Below are 13,690 nucleotides of genomic sequence, written 5' to 3'. Positions count from 1 at the left end.
TTGGCCTACCCCTATTAATTCCAATCTCCTCCTTCTTGTAGCATCCCACACAAATACATGTGTAGACATAAAACAAGGATGAGGTTGTAATGAAGGAGGGACTCCTTTGCTTTGAGTGAGCAAGGGGCGTGCCAAGGGAGAGGTGGAACAATTTATTACGTAGCTCGAAGACACATAGCATTTTCATTGAGTGATGCAACCAAAGATCACGGGATCCATCGAGAAGGATGAGAAGTATGCCTTGTACGTCTATGAAGCCTGTTAAGATGCTTCTAGCCATCTCGCCATCTCTCTCTCTCTTTCTCTCTCTCTTTTACTATAAGGTAGGGTTTCCATTTTCTTGGATTATATGTGTATTTGTTTGTGTATTCTTTAATTCATGCTCATTGGTGTTGCGATTGATTTGAAAGTGAAAAACAAAAGTTCATATTGCTGAGTAATCTGATTACTTGTTTTGGGAACAAGTCTTATTGTTGCTTATCAAAATGAGGAAAGTCCTTTCAGTTTTAGCTTATCCTAGTGCAATTAGTTAGTACATCAAATTAGTAATGCTAATTGAATGCTTGGTCCAAGATGGAAGGTCCACTGTCTTGGGAGGCTAAGAAAGAATCCAACACCATAGAAAACCAAGACTACTGCTGGATCAACCATTATGGCCAAAGACCTATTGTGGTCCGCCCTTTCTCTTGACCCCACATATGCAGGAGCTTTATGCATTGGGCTGCCCTTTAAAGGCCTCCAATTCCATCCTCTTACCAAAAATAAGTAGATTAAATCACCACTTTAGGCATGCAAATGAAATGACATGAATGAGTATCCTTGGCCTTGTTGGCCAAGATTAAGAAATGATACAAAAATAAGTGATTATGGGGAAAAAAATACTCAAGAAATGATTGTTTCAATCGAAAGATGATTTCGCCAAGGCATTAGCTCCTAAAAAGAAATGTTGCATCATCTTGGCTAGAACGCATGAAGATGCATACAAAGAAAAAGAAAGAACTTGTGGTTAATTGATTTTGGTTATGATGATGCTCAAAAGAAAATGGGTTGGGTCCAAGTCAATACTAGGATTGAGATTTGTGGCCGAAGTGGAGAAAAAGTATGAGGTAAAAAAGGTATCAAGCTTGAGCATACTAAAGATCTAAATCCCTCAATGTTAATCCTTTCATGATCATTTTCTTTCCTCTAAATTTAGCATATCCTAAAACTACTACTTCAACCACTTTTGTGCCTACGCTCAAATATTATTTTATTTTCATCATCCTAAGGTAATGCAGTATCCCTTGGACTAAAACAAATTTCAACTCTGCATCATTTTTTATCTGTGTACTTGATATAATGTTACCCAATAAGTCATATAAGGAGTTTTTCAATTTGGCACAATAAAATTTTGAGTCAAAAATGAGGGAGATGTCTAGTTCCTAAAGATCTCATTTTTCTTAAGCATATGGACAAAATTTACCATTAGTAAAGTTGAAGGATGTACGTTGGGCCGTCTAAAAGTTGTACTAATCTTCTAGTAAATATGGAAGAACTCAACACCCCTTTGGCAACACTAGAGGTGATTCCCAATATATTGTGCTATCTTCATACCTCTCCCTCTATGCATCCAAGTGACAATATCACGAACTAAGGTTGAACGTTCACTTTGTAAGGACCCAAAAAATAATAATAATAACTTTGGTTTGGTACAAGACCAAATCGTCGACGGTTTCAGGGAGCTTAGGGAAACTGTTGATGGTTTTAGACAACAGAGAACCTATATGTAAGAACACGAAAAAATTGGTTTGGTATGAGACCAAAGTGGGGAAGTCTTATATTTTTTTTTTGAAACATTCACGACTCTCTCTCGACTTTGGTGTAACCCCAAGAGGGGGTGAATTGGAAATTGAAAAATTATTTATAAGTTTAGCTAAGCCAACAGCAGTAAAACACACCCTACGGTCAATCTAAGCTTTTCCCAATTCCACAAAAAAAACTACTAAGCAAATATTTAAACAAATAAATCAATCTCAGTATTTCTCAACAATTCAAACCATGTATGTAAAATAATCAAGATAATAAATAATAGCATACATGTAAGGAAATTGAAGTGCAGAAAATAAGGGAACACACGATATGATATCGATGTTCGACCAATACTACCTACATCCCCACCTCAAGCTCACAAGTAAGACGATTCCACTAATGCTCGCTTACCAGGTGAAGTGATACCGAATACAACACCCTTTCCTTACTAGGTAAGGAAAACCCCAGGTCTGATTAACAGGGTTGATCCCAATCTTTACAAACAATCCTTACAAACGAGATCAACACTCCCTTAGGCCACGCTTGGAATACAACAGATAAGCAATATAAATTTTGTGTACAATTTCAATACTTTTCCAATAAGTAAGTATATACCAATATAATCAATGCACTTCAATATGATAGGATTTATAAGCTCTATGAAGTTTAATATAACTACTCTCAAGATAATATCAATATATCTAGTAATATGTGAGAGTGAGTTATGAATGAATCTTTGAGTCAAGATATGAATATATATACCAATCACAAGTTGCAAACTCAAATATCTCAATAACACAAACAAATATCTCAAAAATAATTTTTCAAATAAGTATGAGATGTTAGGAATATACGAACAAATTCCCGAAACCTCGCAGAGTAGCAAAGATGCAGAGAGAGAGAGAGAGAGAGAGCTCCACGGTAGTACCTTGAACCCCCAAGACAACCGTGGAGCTCTCTCTCTCTCTCTCTCTCTCTCTGCATCTTTGCTACTCTGCGAGGTTTTGGGAATTTGTTCATATATTCCTAACAACTAGTATTAGAGCCTAGGGTTAGGTTCGAGTGGGAGCAATGGCAGAGGAAGTAGGAAGGGCGTCTGGAATAGAAAAGTTTGACGGCACAGACTTTGGATTCTGGAGGATGCAGATCAAAGATTATCTCTATGGGAAGAAGTTACATCTACTGCTTCTAGGAGAAAAACCTGCTACTATGAAGGACGAGGAATGGACACTCCTTGACAGACAGGTACTGGGAGTTATAAGATTAACTCTGTCCAGGTCTGTTGCACACAACGTCGTGAAGGAGAAAACTACAGCAGATTTGATGAAGGCTCTATCTGGTATGTATGAAAAACCATCAGCAAATAACAAGGTACATCTGATGAAGAAATTATTTAATTTAAAGATGACAAAAAACGCATCTGTAGCACAACATCTGAATGAGTTCAATACTATCACAAATCAATTATCGTCGGTAGAAATTGATTTTGATGATGAGATTCGTGCACTGATCGTTTTGGCTTCGTTGCCAAACAGTTGGGAGGCAATGAGGATGGCAGTAAGCAATTCTACTGGAAAGGAAAAACTGAAGTATAATGATATACGGGATTTAATTCTGGCTGAGGAGATTCGCAGAAGAGATGCAGGCGAAACCTCAGGATCCGGCTCTGCCCTAAATCTTGAGACCAGAGGCAGAGGTAATGATCGAAATTCAGATCGGGGTAGATCAAAATCTAGAAACTATAATCGAAACAGAAGTAAGTCCAAACCTGGCCAAAATGGACAATGCTGGAATTGCGGGAAAACAGGTCACTTTAGGAGACAATGCAAAAGTCTTAAGAAGAAGAGTGAGGATGATTCCGCTAATGCTGTAACAGAAGAGGTACAGGATGCACTACTTCTTGCAGTAGACAGTCCACTTGATGATTGGGTTTTGGACTCAAGAGCTTCATTTCATACTACTTCACACCATGAAATCATACAGAATTATGTAGCAGGAGATTTTGGTAAGGTATATTTGGCTGATGGTACAGCCTTGGATGTTGTGGGTATGGGAAACGTCCGGATGTCACTGCCAAATGGGTCTGTTTGGTTACTAGAGAAGGTACGACATATTCCTGACCTGAGAAGGAATTTGATTTCTGTCGGACAGCTTGATGATGAAGGGCATGCGATGTTGTTTGCTGGTGGCACTTGGAAGGTTACAAAGGGAGCCAGAGTATTGGCTCGTGGAAAGAAATCTGGTACTTTATACATGACGTCAAGTCCAAGAGATACAATTGCAGTTGCTGAAGCAAATACTGATACAAGCTTATGGCACCGCAGACTTGGTCACATGAGTGAGAAGGGGATGAAGATGCTGCTGTCAAAAGGGAAACTGCCGGAATTGAAGTCTGTTGATTTTGAATTGTGTGAAAGCTGCATCTTAGGAAAGCAGAAAAGGGTGAGTTTCTTGAAAAGTGACAGAACACCGAAGGCTGAAAGATTGGAGTTAGTGCACACAGATTTATAGGGTCCTTCTCCTATTGCATCTCTTGGGGGTTCAAGGTACTACGTTACTTTTATTGATGACTCAACCAAAAAGGTATGGGTTTATTTTCTGAGAAATAAATATGATGTATTTGAAACTTTTAAGAAGTGGAAGGCTATGGTTGAGACTGAGACAGGTTTGAAAGTAAAGTGTTTGAGGTCGGACAACGGAGGAGAGTACATAGATGGAGGGTTCAGAGAGTATTGTGCTGCACATGGAATCAAAATGGAAAAGACCATTCCTGGGACACCACAGCAGAATGGTGTGGCTGAGCCCATGAACAGAACTCTCAACGAGCGTGCCAGGAGTATGAGGCTACATGCTGGATTACCAAAAAATTTTTGGGCTGATGCTGTCAGTACTGCAGCTTATCTGATAAACCGAGGACCTTCAGTTCCCATGGAGTTTAGACTTCCTGAAGAGGTTTGGAGTGATAAAGAGGTAAATTTTTCTTACTTAAAAGTTTTTGGTTGTGTTTCTTATGTTTATGTTGATTCTGATGCTCGTAGTAAACTTAATGCAAAGTCCAAAATATGCTATTTCATTGGCTATGGTGATGAGAAATTTGGCTATCGGTTTTGGGATGAACAAAACAGGAAAATCATCAGAAGTAGAAATGTGATATTTAACGAACAGGTTATGTACAAGGATAGGTCAACTGTAGTGTCAGATGTCACAGCGATAGATCAGAAAAATTCTGAGTTTATTAACTTAGATGAGTTGACTGAAAATACTGTCCAGGAAAGGGGTGAAGATAATAGGGAGAATGTAGAATTGCAGGAAATTCAAATTACACCTGTAGCTGCGGTCCGTAGATCTTCCAGGACCACTAGACCTCCACAGCGTTATTCACCTGCTTTAAATTATCTTCTGCTAACTGATGGTGGTGAGTTAGAGTGTTATGATGAAGCCTTGCAGGACAAGAGTTCAAGCAAGTGGGAGTTAGCCATGAAGGGTGAGATGGACTCCTTGTTAGGGAATCAGACATGGGAACTAACTGAATTGCCAGTAGGGAAGAAGGCTCTGCATAACAAGTGGGTATACAGAATAAAGAACGAACATGATGGTAGCAAGCGCTACAAAGCCAGATTAGTTGTCAAAGGGTTTCAGCAAAAGGAAGGCATTGACTTTACAGAAATATTTTCTCTAGTTGTGAAGATATCAACAATTAGACTGTACTGGAAATGGTGGCTGCAGAAAATCTACATCTTGAGCAGTTAGATGTGAAAACGGCATTCCTTCACGGTGACTTGGAGGAAGACATCTACATGATTCAGCCAGAAGGGTTCATTGTAAAGGGACAAGAGAATTTAGTTTGCAAACTGAAAAAGAGCTTGTATGGTCTAAAACAAGCTCCAAGACAGTGGTATAAGAAGTTTGATAGCTTTATGCATAAAATTGAGTTCAAGAGATGTGAAGCTGATCACTGTTGTTATGTTAAGTTCTTTGATAATTCTTATATCATTTTACTGCTATATGTAGATGATATGCTTATTGCAGAGTCTAGCATTGAGGAGATTAATAATCTGAAGAAGCAATTGTCAGAACAGTTTGCAATGAAGGATTTGAGAGCTGCAAAGCAAATCCTTGGAATGAAAATTATTAGAGACAAGGCTACTGGTACATTGAAGCTTTCACAGTCAGAGTATGTGAAGAAAATTCTCAGCAGATTCAACATGAATGAATCTAAACCAGTGAGCACACCCTTGGGGAGTCATTTCAAACTAAGCAAGGAACAGTCACCGAAGACAGAAAAAGAAAGGGACCATATGAGCAAGGTGCCCTATGCTTCAGCTATTGGCAGCTTGATGTATGCTATGGTGTGTACAAGGCCAGACATTGCACATGCAGTGGGAGTCGTGAGTAGATTCATGAGTAGGCCAGGAAAGTAGCATTGGGAGGCAGTAAAGTGGATTCTGAGATATTTGAGGAGTTCATCAGATACATGTCTTTACTTTACTGGTGCAAGTTTGAAACTGCAGGGTTATGTAGACGCTGATTTTGCTGGTGATAATGATAGTAGAAAGAGTACTATTAGATTTGTATTTACTTTGGGTGGTACAGCTATATCTTGGGCTTCTAATTTGCAAAAGATTGTTACTTTGTCTACTACAGAAGCTGAGTATGTTGCAGCAACTGAAGCTGGAAAGGAGATGATTTGGCTACATGGTTTCTTAGAGGAACTAGGTAAGAAGCAGAAGACGGGCATTCTACACAGTGACAGTCAGAGTGCAATTTTTCTTGCCAAAAATTCGGCTTTTCATTCAAAGTCGAAACACATACAAACAAAATACCACTTTATCCGTTACCTTGTTGAAGATAAGCTGGTAATACTTGAAAAGATATGTGGATCTAAGAACCCAGCAGACATGTTGACTAAGGGTGTTACTATTGAGAAACTGAAGCTGTGTGCAGCTTCAGTTGGTCTTCTAGCTTAAGGAGAGGAGGTTGAGTTGCAAGGATGAGGGATTATTTTTCAGGAGGATTGCAGTTGATATTGGTGATTGAACTAATCTCCAAGTGGGAGATTTGTTGGGCTTTTGTGGAGCCTAGTTGTGTCTTAATTTGGATGACGACCTGACCTCTGTTTAATTAGAGATTTCTATCCTAAGGCTTAGTCCCATTCGGAACGAAACCCTAGGCGCAACATATAAAAAGGGTGCTTTTGGGTGATTAGGGTTGGAGTGGTTGTATCCGAGAGAGAGAGAGAGAGAGAGAGAGCTCCACGGTCCAACTCTTCTGGAGTCACTTCTGCTGTTCTAGAGAGGCCGGCCGTGGCTTTCAAACCCTCATCTTCCTCCTCCTCTCTCTCTCTCTCAGAGTCACTTCTCCGTGAAGAGTTGGACCGTGGAGCTCTCTCTCTCTCTCTCTCTCTGCATCTTTGCCACTCTGCGAGGTTTCGGGAATTTGTTCGTATATTCCTAACAAGAGAGATATTTGGATTTAGCTTGTTAAAAAAAATGTTTTTCACAATAGCACAATACAAGCCCTTAAATCTTGCAACAAGAATGCAAGACTCATAAGTCCTAGAGAGTTTTCTCAAAGAAGAAGACTTATGAATTAAATCACAAAAGAAAACTCAAGCTTACTTTCAATAAAAATCAATATCAATCAAAGAATATCAAATGAGAATGTAAGCTTATAGTATGGATGATCTCTAGATACTCTCACCAAAAATATTTTGCAAGAGGAATGTGTAAGAGTAGGATTTTTAAACTTGTATGGGAAAAATAGGTGTTTTAAAATTCAGATGATTTTTACTAATGATGTTTGCTAATCTCTTTCTAATCAGAACAAATAAAGTAGTATATATATATATATACTATAACCGTTTAGGATTCAATGGGTATTTTTGAAAATGTTAAATTAAGTTTAATAAAAAATAACTCAGCCTCGGTAAAAAATCTCGCCAACTCGAGAGATTTGGTTAACCACGTTACTGACTTCGGCCAACCATGCCACTTTTGAAATCTGATCGGTGGCCAAAAGTAAACCTTCATTTGAAAACCTCATCGGAAGAACTTGTAGCCGAGAGATGAGAGAGAGCCAAAGGCTAGAGATCTGCTGCACTGACTATTGCTTCGCCGGACTGAGAGAGTCAACTGAGATGAGACTTTGCTGGATTGAGATGATGACGCCGGAGAACTAAACTAATACGGGATTGTCGGAGAAGACGGCCGGAGTAGCTGGTTGCAGAGGACGAAGACGACGTCGGGAATTGAGAATAGCCGAAAGACTAAGAGATGATGAACCAATGAACACCGGAGATGCTGGAAACTTAGAAGTCGTAAAGTGCGATTTTTGGGCTCCCCAAACCCAAACCAAATGTGATATCCATGGAGAACCGAATATTTGACGGTTCGGCGAAGATTTTTTTTTTTCTTTTTAACCGAAGAGGTAGAGTCGGACAGGAGTGGGAGGCAGAGCCACAGAGGTTGGCACAGCCGCGCGTTGCCTGCGCAGAGGGCAGAGACGAGAACTGAGAAGGCGACTAGCGAACTTCTCGGCGATCTCGTGAAGACAGAGAGTGAGAGTTGAGAGACGGTCTAGACGGAGAGAGACTGAGAGAGAATAAGAGAGGCAGACGGACGAATGAAAGCGAACTGCGTGCCTTCAAATCTAAGATGTGCAGGAGACGACTGAGATAAAGAGAGAGAAATCTAAGAGCTGCAGGATAAACTAACAGACAGTCAGACAATCGCCGAAGACGCGCCGGAGAAGATGAACGCTGCTGATGCCGAAAACGGGACAGCCGAAGACGACTAACGCCGGAGAGGATGAATTGAGCTATGCCGAAGAATATGGAAAACTGAGTGGGAGATTGGTGTCTAAGATGTCGTCGGGTTTGGAAGAGAGAACTCCTGCTGCTGCTCTTCATCGGGGAAGACGACCCGAAAGCAGGAGCTCACAGATTGGCTACTGGCAATGGAGTTCGGGGTGGCGACGGCCGTTGCTGCAGTCTGCTGCTGCCGGAAACAACTAGACGTACGTAGGGCTTGAGTGGACGGCGACGGCTGCAAAGAAAAAGAGGAAAAATACATTAAAAAACCTAGAGCTATGATACCATGTTAAATTATGAATGAAGGACTTTTCCATGATTGAATATTACATATTTATATACATAAGAAAATAGAAAAAATGAAAAGAGAAAAATGAAAAGTATATTTTGTTAAGATGGAAAGTGTATCTTTCTCTAATAATTCACGATATATAAAATATTCTTATGAAAAAACATATATTTTTCTAATAGTTCACGATATCAAAAATATTCTCATGAAAAAACATTCTTTGGAATCTTATTTTTGAAAATAGGAAGATTGACTTATGAAAATCTTTTTGTCTAATTCATGTTGCAAGATTTCGAGGGATGTACATAGGATTTCATTTTTATGTTTGGTTTAATAAGATAATCGTGACAAATATTTTAAGAAAATGATTATTATATCCTTAACACATGTATAATTAATATATGAAGAAAATTTATATTTTTCAACCCAAAAGCTCCTAAAAATATGTACATAATTAAATTCATATCTTAAAATTTTTAGCAATTATAAATTTAAAACATTTAACAATTAATAATTTATAAACCGAAATAATTGAGGACTACTATATTATCTAAATATTAACAATTATACTAAATTTTGTTAAGATCATAAATATGTGCTTTTATTTAATAAATTGCAAATGTCAATTAAAATGTTAATTAACATAAATATTCACACTTTTAATAAGCATTTTTTTTTAAATTATATCTTTAATTAATATTTATATTTGTTTTTTCTAATTGATAATAATTAACCTTTATACTAGCTAATTTTAAATATATCAAACATAATAATAAAATGTGATTATATTAGATTGAAAGGGCATTGTCGTCTGAAAGTCAATATAGTGATGATAATTTAGTAAAAAAAGTAGGATTTCAATTGGAATGGGATTCTCATGAAACTTAGGTGAGAATACAACCCACATGCTTCATGGGAATCATTTCATTCTAAGGAATGTGGAGATGCCCATCATGTTAAATTCTCATGTTCAAACAAATGAGAAAATAAGATGACATAAACACATTTCTAGAAATCTTAAAAGATGTCACGGACCAAATATCTCCTTAAGATTTAAATCGAATTTGGGATTAAGGAAAGTTTCTGAAATGTACAAAAAATATAATAAAAAAATTTTAAGACATATCTAATTATATAATTACATTTTGTGATTTAATTATAGAGTTGCAAACTTAAATTAGCATTTTAAGGAACACCTAATAAGCACAACATGAAAAACTTTTGTTATAACTACAAACTAGTCAAAATAAAGTTGCAAAACCCAATGAAAAGAAAAAGATAAATTGCCCCCACAAGCATGGTACAGTGGAAAGACATTAGCACGTAAGAAGGAGCATCGAAGGTTTAATTTCAAGTAGATACACTCACAGAACCAGCGGTACCTTTAGATGGTGAGAATTTACTCTGTGAGCCAACGGAGACCATTGATGATAATGAAAATGTGTCTCGGGATCAGGTTGGCCGAATGTCCAACTGATGCACGAAAGTCGTGTCCGCATTTCGGACTTTCCTGATCAACGAGACTCAGGGGGAGGATGCTAATCTGTAGGTTTGATGCTGCATCAGAGGATCCGAAAGGCTTGTTGGTAGCTGGAGTTTTTATGTAATAAAAAAAAAAGGAAAAAAAAAGAAAGAAAAAAAAGAAGATAAATTAGCACAAACACAAAAAATCAGTCAACCTTTGTTAGACTAAGCAAAATTTGCAAGATTGAAGTCAGTTGTCTGAAGCTGTAGTGCAGTGTGCTTTTTCCTGTGATGTCGGAGTTTCCTCGTGCAGTTCTGAAGATGCAGTGATGCTTTTGATGGTGCAGTTTATCTTTTAACTTCTCAACTGAAGTTGTAAGATGCTGTATTGTTATATTCTGATAATGGGTCAGAGTGCTTGGAGGTGTTAAGGTTTCTGAAGCTGGTGTTATGAGCAGTGTGCTGGTTCTGTCAGATCTGAAGTTGTAAGATGCTGTATTGTAATATTCTGATAATGGGTTAGAGTGCTTGGAGGGGTTAAGGTTTCTGAAGCTGGTGTTATGAGCAGTGTGCTGGTTCTGTCAGATCTGAAGTTGTGAGATGCTGTATTGTTATATTCTGATAATGGGTTAGAGTGCTTGGAGGTGTTAAGGTTTCTGAAGCTGGTGTTATGAGCAGTGTGCTGGTTCTGTCAGACCTGAAGTTTCTCACTCTTTGCTGCTTTTCCTGCAGCTTGATGCTGGTTAATCTTGAGGTTTTCCCAGTTCTCTAAGTGGCAGTAGCGGTGGTGTGTTTTTGGGTTGGATTTCTTGGGGGCTGCTGCAATATCTGAAGCTGGTCACCATTACTGCATGCTGGTTCATGCAGTTTTGAAGGCCCACTCTTGTTGCTGCAATGTCTGTAGCTGATGAGGATCAAAATTGGTTCCCATGATGGAGGCTCGAGATTCTTTGAAGTGTTGATTTTCTGCGGTTTAAATTTCAAGATTTAAAAGTTTTCATAATAATTTATAAATAAATACAATTAAAGATTTAAATTTTAAAAGATTTGGAGGGGTAAATGTTTCGAATTCTAAAATATCCATAAATTTGTTTTTTGAATAAATACGATTAAGATATTTAAATTTTAAAACTTTCAAAATTTAAAATTTTCATAATTAAATTTTGTGATAAATACAACTAAAATATTTAAATTTTAAATCTATTAAGATTTTGAATTACAATTAACTTAAATTTTAAGCATTTAAGATTTAGTTTCCATAACCAATGTTTAATTAAACATTTAAAAACTAAATTTCTATATATTGAAATTAATTTTTATTAAAATAAGTATGTATATCTAAACAATCAATTGGATTTAGAGATTTAAGTCTTCAATGAATCTAAATTTAGTTAAGAAATTTTAAATTTAGAAAATTCCACAATTCAAAGAAGTATAAGATTTCTTTTATTATTTTTTTAAAAATACAACTTAATAATAATAGAACAATAGAATTGTAGAATTTGAAATCTTAACCAACGATAAACCGACTTTAAATTTTTAAAATGTGAAAATTTTTTAGAATTAAGGATTGGCATTTTGAAGCCTCCTCATTCACATGATCATAAAATCATGTGATTCATTTCATTTATATTTTAAATTCTCATGATTTTTATTTTACTTGTACCATTTTTTTTTATCGTTCCCAATTTGAAAAAAAAAAAAGAGAGAGAGAAAAAATAGAAAACCGGCTCGTAACTTTATGAGTAATGATCACTATGAATTACCAAAAGCATAAATTTGAATGTAAATTCTAATGATGGTGTGCTTACTTGAGTTAGTAAGAGCAAAATAACAATTTCCCCAGCATGTTGATTATGCTTACCGGCCGTAGCAAAACAAGGTGGATATGAAGATCTCACATTGCATTTGGCTTTTTGTAGCATGCAAAGAATAGAATACACTAATATAAATGTATAGGTAGGAGTTACTTTTGAAGACTCCAAATTTTGTTGAAATAGTAAACTTAACTGGAGATGGTCGATAGAACACCGCTGTTGATTTTTCTGGAGTCGGTAGGCAACCTACTCCACCTACCAACCCAACTCCGTTGAAGATTTAGTCCCACAATTATTGATTATTTGATTTACAATTTGCTATAAATAAGTGTGTATGTAATGTATTATATGTGGTGTGTAAAGAGAGTAATAGCCAGTGAGCGAGTGTTTTGATTCCTCTGTAATTCAGTTTTGAAATAAATTGATATTGTTTATCCTGCAACTGTTTCTCACTGAGTTTCAGTCACAACCAATGACTCAGCGTTCTTCTCCACCCATTAGTGGTATCAGAGCGTTTAGGAACACTGAAATCTGCCAAATAGAGATGAACAAAGAAAAAAATTAATTTTTCTCTTAGAATTGAAGTTGCTCAAAGTCCAAAATTGAGCCTACCATTGTGAAATTCACGTCGAGACGATTCCAACGGTGAAAACCACGTCTCAAATGGACTCTGGAAAACACTACACGCACCCACACGTGCCCACGACGGTTTCAACGTTTTTACCACACGCCGCACGCCCCGACGAAAACTCTGGTGCCGGTGACACGTGCCCCGCACGCGTCTTCCTCGCCCGGTTGGCAGACCCGACCTGAAACTCAATCGGTGACCTGGCTCAGTGACCCGCAACCGGCTCTGTCCACGCGACCCAACCCGTATTCCGACTCGCGTCCAGCCGCTGACAGGCGGCATGCGCAGAAGCTGCCACGTGGTCCTAAGGTGAGAATTAACGTCATTAACACGGTCGTTAAGTTAAACCAGCTTGTTTAAAAACCACCTGAAATTCCTATAGCCAATTCAGTGATTTTTGGACCGGTTCTTTGCAACCCAAAACCAGTTCCTAAAATTTTTCAACCTTCTGAACACATTGGTGGAATTTGCCAAAATCAATCCCCATCTCTCTGCTTTATATATTAAAATCAATGGCGAACGGTGCTACCCAAGTGATCATTTCAAAATTGACCCGGGAGAATTATGACAATTGGTCTATTCAAATGAGAGTCCTTCTAGGTGCTCAAGATGTTATGGATATTGTTGAAGATGGGTACAGAAGCCCATCAAAAGAAGTCGAAATAACTATGTCGGATGCTCAAAGAACGACCTTGCAAGCCAATCGAAAGAAGGATTGTAAGGCGAAGTCCATAATCTACCAAGGCCTTGATGAGGCCACGTTCAAAATCATCGCCTCTGCCAAGACATCCAAAGAAGTTTGGAACTCTCTCCATCGAACATACAAAGGTGCAAACAAAGTGAAGAAGATTCGTCTTCAAACATTGCAAGGTGAGTTCGAATCTCTAAAAATGAAA

Source organism: Malania oleifera, chromosome 2, assembly GCF_029873635.1.
Source record: "Malania oleifera isolate guangnan ecotype guangnan chromosome 2, ASM2987363v1, whole genome shotgun sequence".
In the NCBI taxonomy this organism is placed as follows: Eukaryota; Viridiplantae; Streptophyta; class Magnoliopsida; order Santalales; family Ximeniaceae; genus Malania; species Malania oleifera.
Note: the sequence above shows the minus strand (reverse complement) of the source record.